At 36.7% G+C, this 12,130-nt stretch overlaps 1 protein-coding gene and 2 pseudogenes across 25 annotated transcripts in view; 2 read left to right on the top strand and 1 right to left on the bottom strand.

Moving 5' to 3' along the window:
• The window catches only part of KLHL3 (kelch like family member 3), a 233,262-nt gene that overhangs the window by 136,270 nt on the left and 84,862 nt on the right, over positions 1–12,130 (bottom strand). For 4 of the 25 annotated variants that reach the window (XM_023531955.1, XM_023531956.1, XM_023531958.1 and 1 more), the window contains one exon: positions 4,397–4,531. The exons of the other annotated variants lie outside the window; for them this stretch is intronic. The gene's annotated coding sequence lies outside the window, so the exon portion shown is untranslated. The remainder of the gene's footprint in view (positions 1–4,396; positions 4,532–12,130) is intronic. 25 annotated transcript variants of the gene reach the window in all.
• On the top strand, positions 3,433–3,551 carry LOC111741201 (annotated as a pseudogene).
• LOC111741230 lies at positions 10,614–10,732 on the top strand (annotated as a pseudogene).

The following is a 12,130-nucleotide window of genomic DNA, read 5'->3' on the forward strand; positions in this document are numbered from 1 at the left end:
ATTCCATAACAGGGTCACAGAACTATACTCCTTAAAATTAAATAAATTATTTTACTTTTGGTTTTGAATTTTATGGCTTTTATTTACAGTACCCTAAAAGGTTTTTTTTTTTTAGTGCATTGTTTTTACTTAGTCCAGTAAGAACTTCAAATTTTTTTGAATATTTCCTTAAGCAAATTTTACACTGAACATCTTCTTCTCCATGAGGCATGTGCCAGATCAGTGTGAAAATCAAGTTTTTAATCTTACCAGTTAAGTCTATTTTCAACTTCTAGTTTCAGCCTGTAGTATAGTTGACACTGGATAACATAAAGTTTCTCTTCCTAACTTATACAGAAAAGAGAAATAATTTGCACTGATTGAAATCAAATTTCCATTAACCTAAAGAATGAGCTTTAATCTGTGAAATGTTCTATACTCAGACCTGTGAGTAAAGCAATATTCATACCACCATAAACATTTTGAGTTCTTAGGAATCTGGTTCTTCCTCATTTCTAAGTACACATTGAACAAAGCAAAAAACAGGTTAGTCTACTCAGTAAGCTGCAAGAGTGGTATTTGGTTGTAGATGCTCAGTGAGTTCAGATATGTATAAAGCTTTTCTGGATCATTCAGGATCTAAACATTTTTAGTTACACGACATCACAATTTCAGCACATTAATATTAGAGAAAAAATTACACGCACCTTTTTTTTCCAACTAAACTAGGAGAAAATTGAAAAAATAAAAACAATTAGCCAAGATTTATATGAGCAACAATGTAATGCTGATTAGCAGCTATGAAACCAAGAATCACATGCTCTTTGAGGAACCTATTTCATGTGATAATCACTGGCTGAAATCTCTCAGTATATATAACAGTGATTTGTTTGGTATTGGCTATGTGTACACCCTAATTTACCTGAAATATATTTTACTTGGCTGCCCAGGATTCTAAATATGTTCTATTTTCCAGCTTCTGAAATAACATATAAAGCACTTTTCATTCCTCGGTATCAATTACAGGGGTTTCTTTCCAGGTTTAAATTGTATATAATTCAGTTCAAATTCTAAAAATTTGCTAATTCCCCTCATTGGTTTTGGGGGTATTTATTTTTCACCAGGCTCTAATATGATTATCTACTGCATCAAACCAAAATATATACTAACACATTTTCTAAGTTTCATCACAAGGTTTTGAGCATGGTTTTTCACAGCATTGATCTTACTGGCACATTGAAAAGTTTCCCAAAAAGAGTAAGTCTCATTTTATCTAAGCCTTTACCATAGATAAGGCTTTTTATCATGCTGTGTTTCAATTTTAAAAGAATCTTCCTACTCCGCATTCTAGAATCATAAGAATAGAGCATAGGGAGACTCACTATATCAACCATGCAGTCCAAAACTTTCATATGGCTGATGTGGCCCAGAGAGTTGAAACAATATGCCTAGGGCCACACAGACAATAGCAATGCCATAATTTCAAATTTGTGGTAAACTGGCTATTTTACACATGGCTTAGCCCATAACACTCTTGCGCATACAGTTTCTTTATAGGCTTCCTTATTTAGAAAATAAAAATATTGTTAAAGCAGGAGTTGGACCATCATTCTATCATTTGAGTCATCATTTACCCAAAGTCTGCTGACAGCCTGTCTCAAAGGAAGTCTCAGGGCTCAATTTCTCCTAGCTCAAATTGAGATTATAAGAAATATACAATTTGGGCATTTGAATGAGATTTTGCCTCTAGAAGATAAAGCTGCAAGAAAACCGGAATTAAAATGATATTCACCCTAGACCTGGCTCTCAGCTCGACATCAGCTCAGGGAGCACTAGGAAAGGGGAAAGAACCAGAAAGGTACCTATGTCTACCAAATGTCAGACTAGCTTGCTCTTTCCTTTCCACAACTTCTGCTTCTGGGCTAGGGAGAATAAAAAACCAAGCTTGTTGAGGCATTCTGAGTTCATCTGATATTAATTTTTGGAGGCATATATCAACCTGAACCATCTCAGTTCTCTCACAGAAAAAGCACAATTAAAGACTTACACTGAAGTTTTCTGAAAAGTCTTTTTATGTCTAATTCCTTTCAGATATTAAGACTTATAAAATGAGTATGGTGAATACAAAAGTTACTTCATAATTCTAGGTGAAAGAAATGTCATATTCTTTTTCTATTACCAAATTAAATTTTATCCTAAGCCATCACTTGAAAATTTAACTTCAGTCAATATACTGGGGTCAAGTCCCACCCCTAGGGCACCCTAGGGCAAAGACATCAAGTTTTACTCTGTCTAGAACACTTAGGGACAGCCCTCTGATCTTTGGTCCAGATTGGTCACTGCTGATAGGCTCGTTGTCCAAGACCACAGAATCCTTTGAAGGAAGATGGCTCTGCCACTTCCTGAAATTTGCTTCCTAGCTTGAGCTGCGGCTCCTTACAATGGCTTAGAATCCCAACATCAAAGGTGCAGGTTCCCACTGTACCACAAAGCCATTCTGTGCTGAGGACAGGCCACGTTCCCAGGGGGTTACAAGGGAACAGCATAAAGGGACTGGATAGTACTTCCTGCTAACTCCATGGAGCCCACCCTCCCTGAAAAAAATCTCTCTTTGAGGTCTCCATGGTAGACTCTCCCTCCTAAACTCTTGCCTCATTCCCTTCTCCCCTGGGCCCACCTACCATAAGCCTTTCAATGCCTTTAATAAAACAAAAGGCAGTTATATTGCTTTGGCCCTGGCTGAACAAAATCTCAAGGAAAGAAAACAGAAAAGCATTCATAAAATAGGGCAAGAAAACAGAACAAAAGGCAAATTAATATTTCAACAAATTATCCTATCACGTGTCTATTATAAGGTATCCTTTTTGCTAAACTATTTGAAAGGAGATGTAACACAGGCCACTGATCCATTACTACCAACTAATCCACTAGCCCTATTCAAGTTTTTGACAATTGTCCCAATAATGCAAAAGGATCTAGTCTAGGATCAGATGTTGCATTTATTTGTCATGTCTCTTTAGTCTTTCAATCTATAACAGTACATCAATCTTCCCTTGTCTTTGGTGAACTTGACTCTTCTAAATATAAGACCAGTTATTTTGTATAATATCCCTCAATTTGGATCTGTCTGATATTTCCTCATGATTAAATCATATACTTTTGGCAGGAATAACACTCTAGTGATATTGCATCCTATCAGGTGACACTTGGTTTCTCATTTATCTCATTACTGATAAAAAGAAGTGACTGTATGACTTCTGAAACTAGGTCATAAAAAGCATTGGGGCTTCCCTTCCTCTCCTATTTCTTGAGTCACTCACATGGCTTTTGGCCTCATTTCTTTAACACATGTCGTGCTCCATAGAGGTACTCTGACATAGCAGTTGGCTTCATCTAGAAAGATTATCAAAGAATTGGTGGACATATTTTAAACCACCATAAGAAGGAATGAAAGTCGACGGCCATGTCACCCTGAACAAGCCCAATCCCATCTGATCTCGGAAGCTAAGCAGGGTTGAGCCTGGTTAGTACTTGGATGGGAGACCACCTAGGAAGAATAGGTACTGTAGGCGTAAAAAATTAAAAAATTAAAAAATACGGGATTGTAAGTTGACAAGTCCTTGCAATCTGTGAGGTCAACCAAGGGTTGCCTTGCCTTAAAAAAAAAAAAAAAAAAGGAATGGAGAAGGCTGGTAAAGAGAGAAGATGAGCAATATCTGCTTCTGGAAGTGGGAGAATAAATATAAGACTGCTGGAAAATTTAGTTGGATTTCCAGGAAAGATCTGTGATAATGGACTTAAAGGATCAGTCAGCCCCTTGAATTCATTGGCTAGGTTAGTGCCTCTATCACATATACACATATCTTGTGGTTACCCCTATTACTGCTTTTATCAGGCAGATTTTGTTATCAGGCAGTATTTGTTAACTTGTCTGTTTCTCCCACTAAATGATGAACCTTTCAAGGTCTGGAACTGTGAACTATCCCTCATATGATAGGCATTCAATTAATATCTGTAATATAATTTAATCAGTTCTTGCCTTTGGGCAAGAAGAGAAGAAGGAAAAATGAAAAAAGGAAGCCACAACATACCTTAAAAAAAAGGGAAAAGTGAAAATGAAATAAAATAATAAAACTTCCAAAAAAGAGTAAATGGGCACTGGAAGGGTCACAACATAACTTGGAAAGAGAGGAACATTAAATTTGCCAGAAAAACTAGTTTATTGCCAGCCTACCTCTACTTCTCTAGGTTTTCCACTAGCTCAAATTCAAGCTAGCTTTGCACTCCTTCCTACCTGGGCTTCTAGACCCAATTCTAACCAAAACACAGGGTGGAGGCTTATATTACTTTTCAATCATTTCCAAAACAAATTACCTCAAAACAAGTGGCTTAAAAAAACACAAATTCATTATCTTACAGTTTTGTAGGTGAGACGTCATCAGGCTAAAATTAAGACGTCATCAGGGCTGCATTCTCTTCTGGGGGCTCTAGAGGAAAAACTTTCTTTCTAGAGGTTGCTCACATTCCTTGGCTCATGGCCCATTTCTTCCACCTTCAAAGCCAGCAACATAAGTATAGTTACTCTCATACTTCAAATTTCTCCTGCTCCTTCTTTCATTGTACCATCTTTCTATCTCTCTCTCAGCCTCTCTTTTCTCTCCCTCTGACTGCAACCAAGAAAGGGGTTCATAAGGTTAGATTGTACCTACCTGGATAATCCAAAATACTCTCCCTATCTCAAGGTTTTTAACCTTCTTAAGCACATTTATAAAGTACGTTTTGCCATCTAAGTTAACACATTCATAGGTCTGGCGATTAGGACGTGGACATCTTTGGGGGCTCTACCTATCAGAAGATAAAAGAAGAGAATGTGCCCAGGTGGGAGCTCAAAGAGACCACACATTTCTACAGGTCATAAAGCCTAAGCTTATTTAATTAAGAGAAGGAAATTTTCAACTTTGATTACTCAGTTTACTTAGCACTACATATGAGATTGAAATGCCAGATGTTGAAGCAGGACACAAGATGTAAGAGAAGAGTGGGTAAAGAATTCAGAAAATACCACAGACAGACAAGCTTCTGTGTCTTAAAACTACTGCTGTGACTTAGTGGTTTCAAAATGTAGAATTATAAAAACACACAATCATATACTGTTTTTCTTTGGTGAGTTACATATTTCAAAATAGCTCAAATTCCTTATTTTCCTTCCAAATGCAATGTTCTACTTATATGCCACCAGATGGCAGAGAAGAGCAGAGAACAACCACCACCACCACCAAAAAAAAACAAAAACACTTTTTCTTACACTTGGAGAAGTCCAGTCTTCTGGATAGAGGACAAACCTAAACATCTTAGAATAGAAAAGCACCTTATTTTTAAGGCTTTTCTTCCAGAGGCATCAATTTTACAATTTTCCTCAGAATGATATCTGAGAAACTTGTTAAAAATGTATATCAAGATAATAAATATAGTTAAGATGAGTTCAAAATAGGCAAATTCTTAAGTTCAGAAAGAACTGAGAATAACTTTTGCTTAAAGAGAAGCTACCTAAAACAAACAAACTCAAAAAACCAAAATCCATTGCTTTGGCCCTGACCTCTTTGAGGACATTTATTAGCTGCCTCCTATCCTCAGATGGCTGTGTCTCAAGTACCTCAAATTCAACTTGTCCCACACTAAACTCACCATCTTCCATACTTTCTCTTCCTCTTGTTCCCTGTTTCAGTTAAGAATAGTATCAACCTAATTGCTAAATCCAGAAAACTTCAGGTAATCCTTTCTGTTTCAATAACCCTCAGCTTGTAAAGAATCCCTTTTTCTTCATATACTGGTTTGGAAATAACGCACTATTTTAATTCTTTTGTAGTTATCCCAGAAATTTCTACATGCATATTTAATTCATCAAAACTAAAGTCAATGAATATTTTTATCCAATCCTTAGGTGATATGAGGAACATTTAAAATGCATTATCCCCCTCCTGAATTATATTATGGTTATGGTTATTGTATATTTTAATTTTTTAACTCTACTGAGACATAATTATTGCTATTTTACACAATCAGTGTTTGTTTAGATTTAGCCATATGTCTGCCACCTTCTTTGATCTTTTTTCCATCTTGCATCTCAGATCTTCCCTCTGGAATCACTTTCTTTCTGTCTGAAATTCCCTTAGGATTTCCTATAGTGATCATTATCCGTAGATGAACTCTTAGTTTTTGTGTGACTGAAAAAGTCTTTCTTCTGCCCCCATTCTTGAAAAATATTTTTGTTTAATATAAGTTCTAGATTGACGGATATTTTATGTCAGCCCTTTAAAGATATCTACCATTCCACTGTCACCTGGTTTCCACTGCCGCTATTAGGAAGCCAACTATTAATCCAACTGTTGCTCCTTTGAAAGTAATTACTCTTTTCCTCTAGTGCTTCTGAGATTTTTTTTTTCTTTGTCTATTATTTGCTATAGTTTGTGATGTGTCTTGGCTGGATTTACTTATTCTACTTGGGATTGTTGAGCTTCTCTAATATATTCTAAAATATTTTTAGTCATTACATCTTCAGATAATGCCTCTGCCCCATTCTCTTTCCTTTCCTTATATAACTCCAATTAAATGAATAAGTCCTCTTATTCTACCCACCATACATCTTACTTTCTCTTCCAGATTTTCCATTTTTTTGTCTCTCTTCAAAGCATTCTGGATGATATCTTCTGATGTACCATCTAGTTCACTAAATTCTCTCTTTAACTTTGCTCAACCTTCTATCAGACCCTTCAACTGAATTTTTATTAGGTTACTTATTCATTATTTCTAGAAGTTCTATTTGGTTCTTTTTCAAATATTTTTCTGCTCCTTTTTATAATTTCCTTTCTCTGCATATATTTTTAGGCTTGTATTTTATCTCTTTAAACACGGTTGTTTTAGTGGTATTAGTCATGAAAGCTATTTTATGAGGCAATAATGAGTGACTCCAAAATTCCAATGGCTTAAAACCATGAACATTTGCTTATTGCTTTCTTTCTATGTTCACGGTGGGTCAGGTGCAGTACTGACCCATATCTTCTTTGTTTTGAGACCAACACTGACAGATAAGCCATTAGCTGAAACATTAACACTTGTCATAAGAGAAGGAAAGAGAGTATGGCCAAGCACATGCTGAGCTCAAATCCTTCACCAGGAAGTGACATGTCACATCTGCTGACATTTCAAGTACGATCCTCTTGTAAGGAGAGGCACCAAATTTCATGAATAATAAAAAGTCTGTCATAGCCCACCCTTATTATTAAATATTTAGTTCTCCTCCCCTGTCACATACAAATATACTTACCTTGTCCCCAAGGGAGAAAACCTAAAGTCTCACATAGTCCCTGCTTTGAGCTCAAAGTCCAAGATCTCTGAGTGATAGGTGTTCATCACTATATTAGGTCTAGATAAGGTTCATTTTAACCTAAATATCTTATGAACTAATAATACACATTATCTGTTCCATCCCACCCAATATATATACAATAGTGAAATGGGGTCAGGATAATTACATTAATACTCCCACTTGGAAGGGAGAAAAATAGGAGTCAGAATTCTAAAATCCCATTAGGTAGACAATTACAAGGGGTTCCTATTCTGCGGTGGGTTATATTTCTTGAAAAGATCTTCATTTCACTTCCCAGGAGTGACTTCCTAATCCATTGTTCACTGTGGCCCTTGGTTCTGCCCTCTGGCAGGATATTCCTTTTCAGTTATTCTTGGTCAGAGTGAAGAGGTCATTGGAAAATAGGCCCTCCTTGGGGGACTTAGCAGCTTTCTCTGCACATTTCCTTTCCAAAGAACATTGGGGTCAACAGCTGCTGACTCTTTTAATCAAGGCTTGTGGTACTTTTAAAGTATAATTTTTTTCTCAAAAACATACTTTATTTTCTATTTATTTTATTTTAATCAGCTCCCTATATCAATAGCCATACACATAATTCTTTTCAAAACAATCCTCCCTCATTAGACCTCCTTCAGATACTTCAGCCTACCAAGCTTCTGTTGAAATATACCCTTAGTCTCTTTTCCTTGATCATTTTGTCAAACTAAAAAGAACTTAATAAACATCACTCTAATCCACACATAAGTTTTCAACAATGAGTGTATGTTCATATCCTTGATATGATCCTTGCTTTATAAACTAACTAAGCATTTTTAATCAGACCTTATCATTTAAAAGCCTTAGTTTTATCTTTTATGAGATGAGAATCACTTGCATCTTCCAAACCTACAAGTTCTAAATTTCTGTGCTGTCTTAATTTTCTTTCAAATTAAGAAATTATTTTTCTGCTTGTAAATCAGCCACTTCTTTTTTAAGCCCATCTCTTTCTTATCATATCTTATCTATCAAATGCAGCCAACAGTAACTAACTCACACTATGAACATTCTATTTTTCCCAAAAATCTTTCCACAAAGAAAACCATAGGCCCAGATGACTTCACCATCAGGTTCTACAACATTCAAGGGAGAAATAAGTCCAATACTATCCAGATTCTTTCAGAGAATTTTTTTAAAAGTTTTTCCTCCAACTCATTTCATGAGGCTAGCATAACTCTGATACCAAATCCACTAACAACAATAAGAAAAAGGAGAACTTACTGAAAGGTAAGCTCACTGAAAAACATAAATGCAAACTCCCTAAACAAAATATTAGTACACAGAAAACTGCAATATATAAAGAGGATAATGAATAATGATTAATTTGTGTTTAAATAATACAAAGTCAATTCAGAAATAAAATATCTATTAATATTATTAACCACAATGATAGGATAGAGAAAAAATTATCTTAATAATGACAGACAATATATTTTATAAAAGTTAATATTAGGACTCCAAAAAAAATGGCATAGATGATAGAGGCTCTGTTCATCCCTCTGGTGGCCAAATCAAAGTTGTGACGGTAATAAAGAGCAGCAGCAAGGAAAAATCGCCTGGGATCTAGATGAACAAGCCATGCAACTAGGGAGAAGTCCAGGAAATCACCCTGCAACAGCAGAAGGTAGGACAGGACGGGGCAAGGACGTGGGGCTGCCCAGTCTTGAATGGCTGAGTGAGACGGAGGCTGCAGCAGTGGCAGATGCCTCTTAAAGGGGTGCATCTATGAGGGGATTTTCACGGTGACAGACCTGCTCACTCTGAGCACCAGTGCTGATTCAGCTGCACACAGTGGGTACCAGGGACTTACAGGGAGACATTGTCAAAATGAGGGCCTAGGAAAGACTCGCTCTGTACAGAAGTGCCAGCAGCATCCGTTGTTCCCTGTTGATCCCTCCCCACTCTCAGTGCACGGACACAGAGCAACCATCGCCATGACATCATCAAACTGGAGAACAGAGGTCACTCTGCCCAGAGGATTCCCTGAAATCCTGCCCACCCCAACTCGCAGCCCCACCCAAGCCACATCCAGTTGTATCCTCAGTGAGTCAGGTGCTCCTTGCTGAGCAGTGCCGAGACTCACACTGGAGGCAGCTCTCCTCAGTTTCTGGTGTGGCCTTTTGGATTGCTTGCTGAATCTTAACAGGTGGCCCCAGAGGGGCAGAGGTTTGGGCTAAATTTGGCCTGCAGCTGAACCCTTCTCAGGACTGTGCCACTGGAACCTACTTCACAAATCCACACTAATAAGACCAGGAGACTTAGGAGCTTTGCTTAGTACATAGAAACAGACACAGAAAGGCAACCAAAATGGGAACACAAAGAAGCAGAAACCATATGAAAGAAGAGAACAGAGATCTAGATATAATGGAGTCAAATAATCTAACATGCAGAGTTCAAAATGCTGGTTATAAAGTTGCTCAATTAACTTTGGGGAAGTGTAGAGAACTTCAACAAAGAGGCAAAAAAACATGGAAATGGAAATTATAAAGGGAACCAGTCTGAAATGAAGAACACATTATTTGAGATGAGAAGTATATTAAATGGAATAAACAAAGGAATAAACAATGAATAAAGAAGAGGGTCAAATGCTCTATCTAGAGGACAGGAAAGCCAAGGACATCCAATTGGAATGGCAAGAAATAAGATGCCAAGACTATAAAAATAACTTAAAGAGGATATGGGACACTATTAAGGGTCCAAATATCCATCTGATCAGCGTACCTGAAGAAAATCAAGATGTTGAACAGCTGTTTGAAGAAATAATGATGGAAAACTTCCCTAACCTGGTAAAGGAAATGGACATAAAACCCAAGGAAGCTCAGAGAATTCCAAAAATCAAGGATCCAAAGAGGCCCACACCAAGACACATCAAAATTAAAATGCCAAAGGTTAAATGCAAAGAAAGAATATCAAAAGCAGCAAGAGAAAAACAAATAATTACATATAAGGGAACACCCATAAGACTGGCAGCTGATTTCTCAGAAGAAACTATGCAGGACAGAAGTGCTTGGCAAAAAATATTTGACAGGATGAAGATTCAAGACCTACAACCAAAAATAATTTATCCTGCAAAACTATCATTTAGAATTGAAGGACAGATAAAGAGCTTCCAAGACAAAAATAAGCTAAAGGAATTTATCACTACCAAACCGGTATTACAGGAAATGTTGGAGAGACTTCTTTAAGAAGAAAAAACATGTAGCAGAAACAGGAATAAATAATGGTAACAACTGTCTATGGCCATGCCACCCTGAACATGCCCAATTTCATCTGATCTCAGAAGCTAAGCAGGCTCAGGCCTGGTTAGTACTTGGATAGGAGACTACCTAGGAATACCAGGTGCTGTAGGCGGGAAAAAAAAAGAAAGAATGGTAGCAACTACATTCCTATCAATAAGTACCTTAAATGAAAAAGAATTAAGTGTTCCAACCAAAAGACAGAGTGGCTGAAAGGATAAGAAAACAAGACCCCTACAAAAGGAAGGGGATGGAAAAAGATATTGCTTTGATGGACCTAGAAGATATTTAAGTCAGACAGAGAAAGATAAGCACTATATGATTTCACTTATATGCAGAATTAAAGAATAAAAAGAACAAATTAATCAAAATCGGACTCACAAATATGGTCTGACAATTTGGTCTCAGACAGAGACAGATTCGGTACAATCTCAATAAAAATCACTAACAGTTTAATTGTAGGTCTTCAGAAGCTGATACTAAAATTTATAAAGAAACACAAAGGATCACATGGTAGCCAAGACATGGAAACAAATCAAGTTATTATTCAGTGGATGACTGGATAAAGAAGATATGATACATATACACAATGGAATACTACTCAGTCAAAAGAAAAGATAAAATACTGCCATTTGCAACAACATGAACGGATCTTGAGAATATCATGCTCAGCGAAATTAGTCAAATGGAAAAAGACAAGAATCATATGATTTCACTCATATGTAGGATAAAACCAGAAAGCAACAAATGAATGAATAAAACAAATTCACTGACACAGACAATAGTATGGTGGTTATCAGAGGAAAAAGAGGATGGCAGGGAGGCTGAAAAGGGTAAAGGGTGTCAAATATATGGTGAAAGACGAAAACTAAACTTTGTGTTTTTTTCTATTTTTTAATCTTCATTTGGGATTTTATTAACACATAAGTGTATGTATTTTCTTTAAATTTCTTTATTTTTTATGGTGACAGAGGTTAACGAAATCCAATAAATTTCAGCTGTATACTTTAACAGTAAGGCATATATATATTTACACTGTGTATTCACCTCCCATACTTAAAATTCTTTGTCACCATATATTTGATCACCTTTACCCCATCTACCTCAACCCACCCCCCAACCCATACCCTCTGGTAATCACTAGTCTATAATCCATGTCCATAAATTTCTGTTTCTTTGTCCAATTCATTTATTGCTTTTAGGTTTATATCCCACATATAACTGATAACATGTGATTTTCAACGTTTTCAGTCTGGCTTATTTCGCTTAGCATGATAATCTCGAGGTCCATCCATGCTGTTGCAAATGGCAGTATTTCATCTCTTCTTATGGCTGAGTAATATTCCATTGTATATATGTGCCACAGCTTCTTTAGCCAATCATCTATCGTAGGACACTTCAATTGCGTCCATAGCCTGGCCACTGTGAATAATGCTGCTATGAACATCGGTGTGCAAATATCTTTACGGATATGGGTTTTCAAGTCTTTGGGGTAAATACCCAGTAGAGGGAT

The sequence above is a fragment of the Pteropus vampyrus genome, unplaced genomic scaffold (assembly GCF_000151845.1).
Source record: "Pteropus vampyrus isolate Shadow unplaced genomic scaffold, Pvam_2.0 Scaffold74, whole genome shotgun sequence".
In the NCBI taxonomy this organism is placed as follows: Eukaryota; Metazoa; Chordata; class Mammalia; order Chiroptera; family Pteropodidae; genus Pteropus; species Pteropus vampyrus.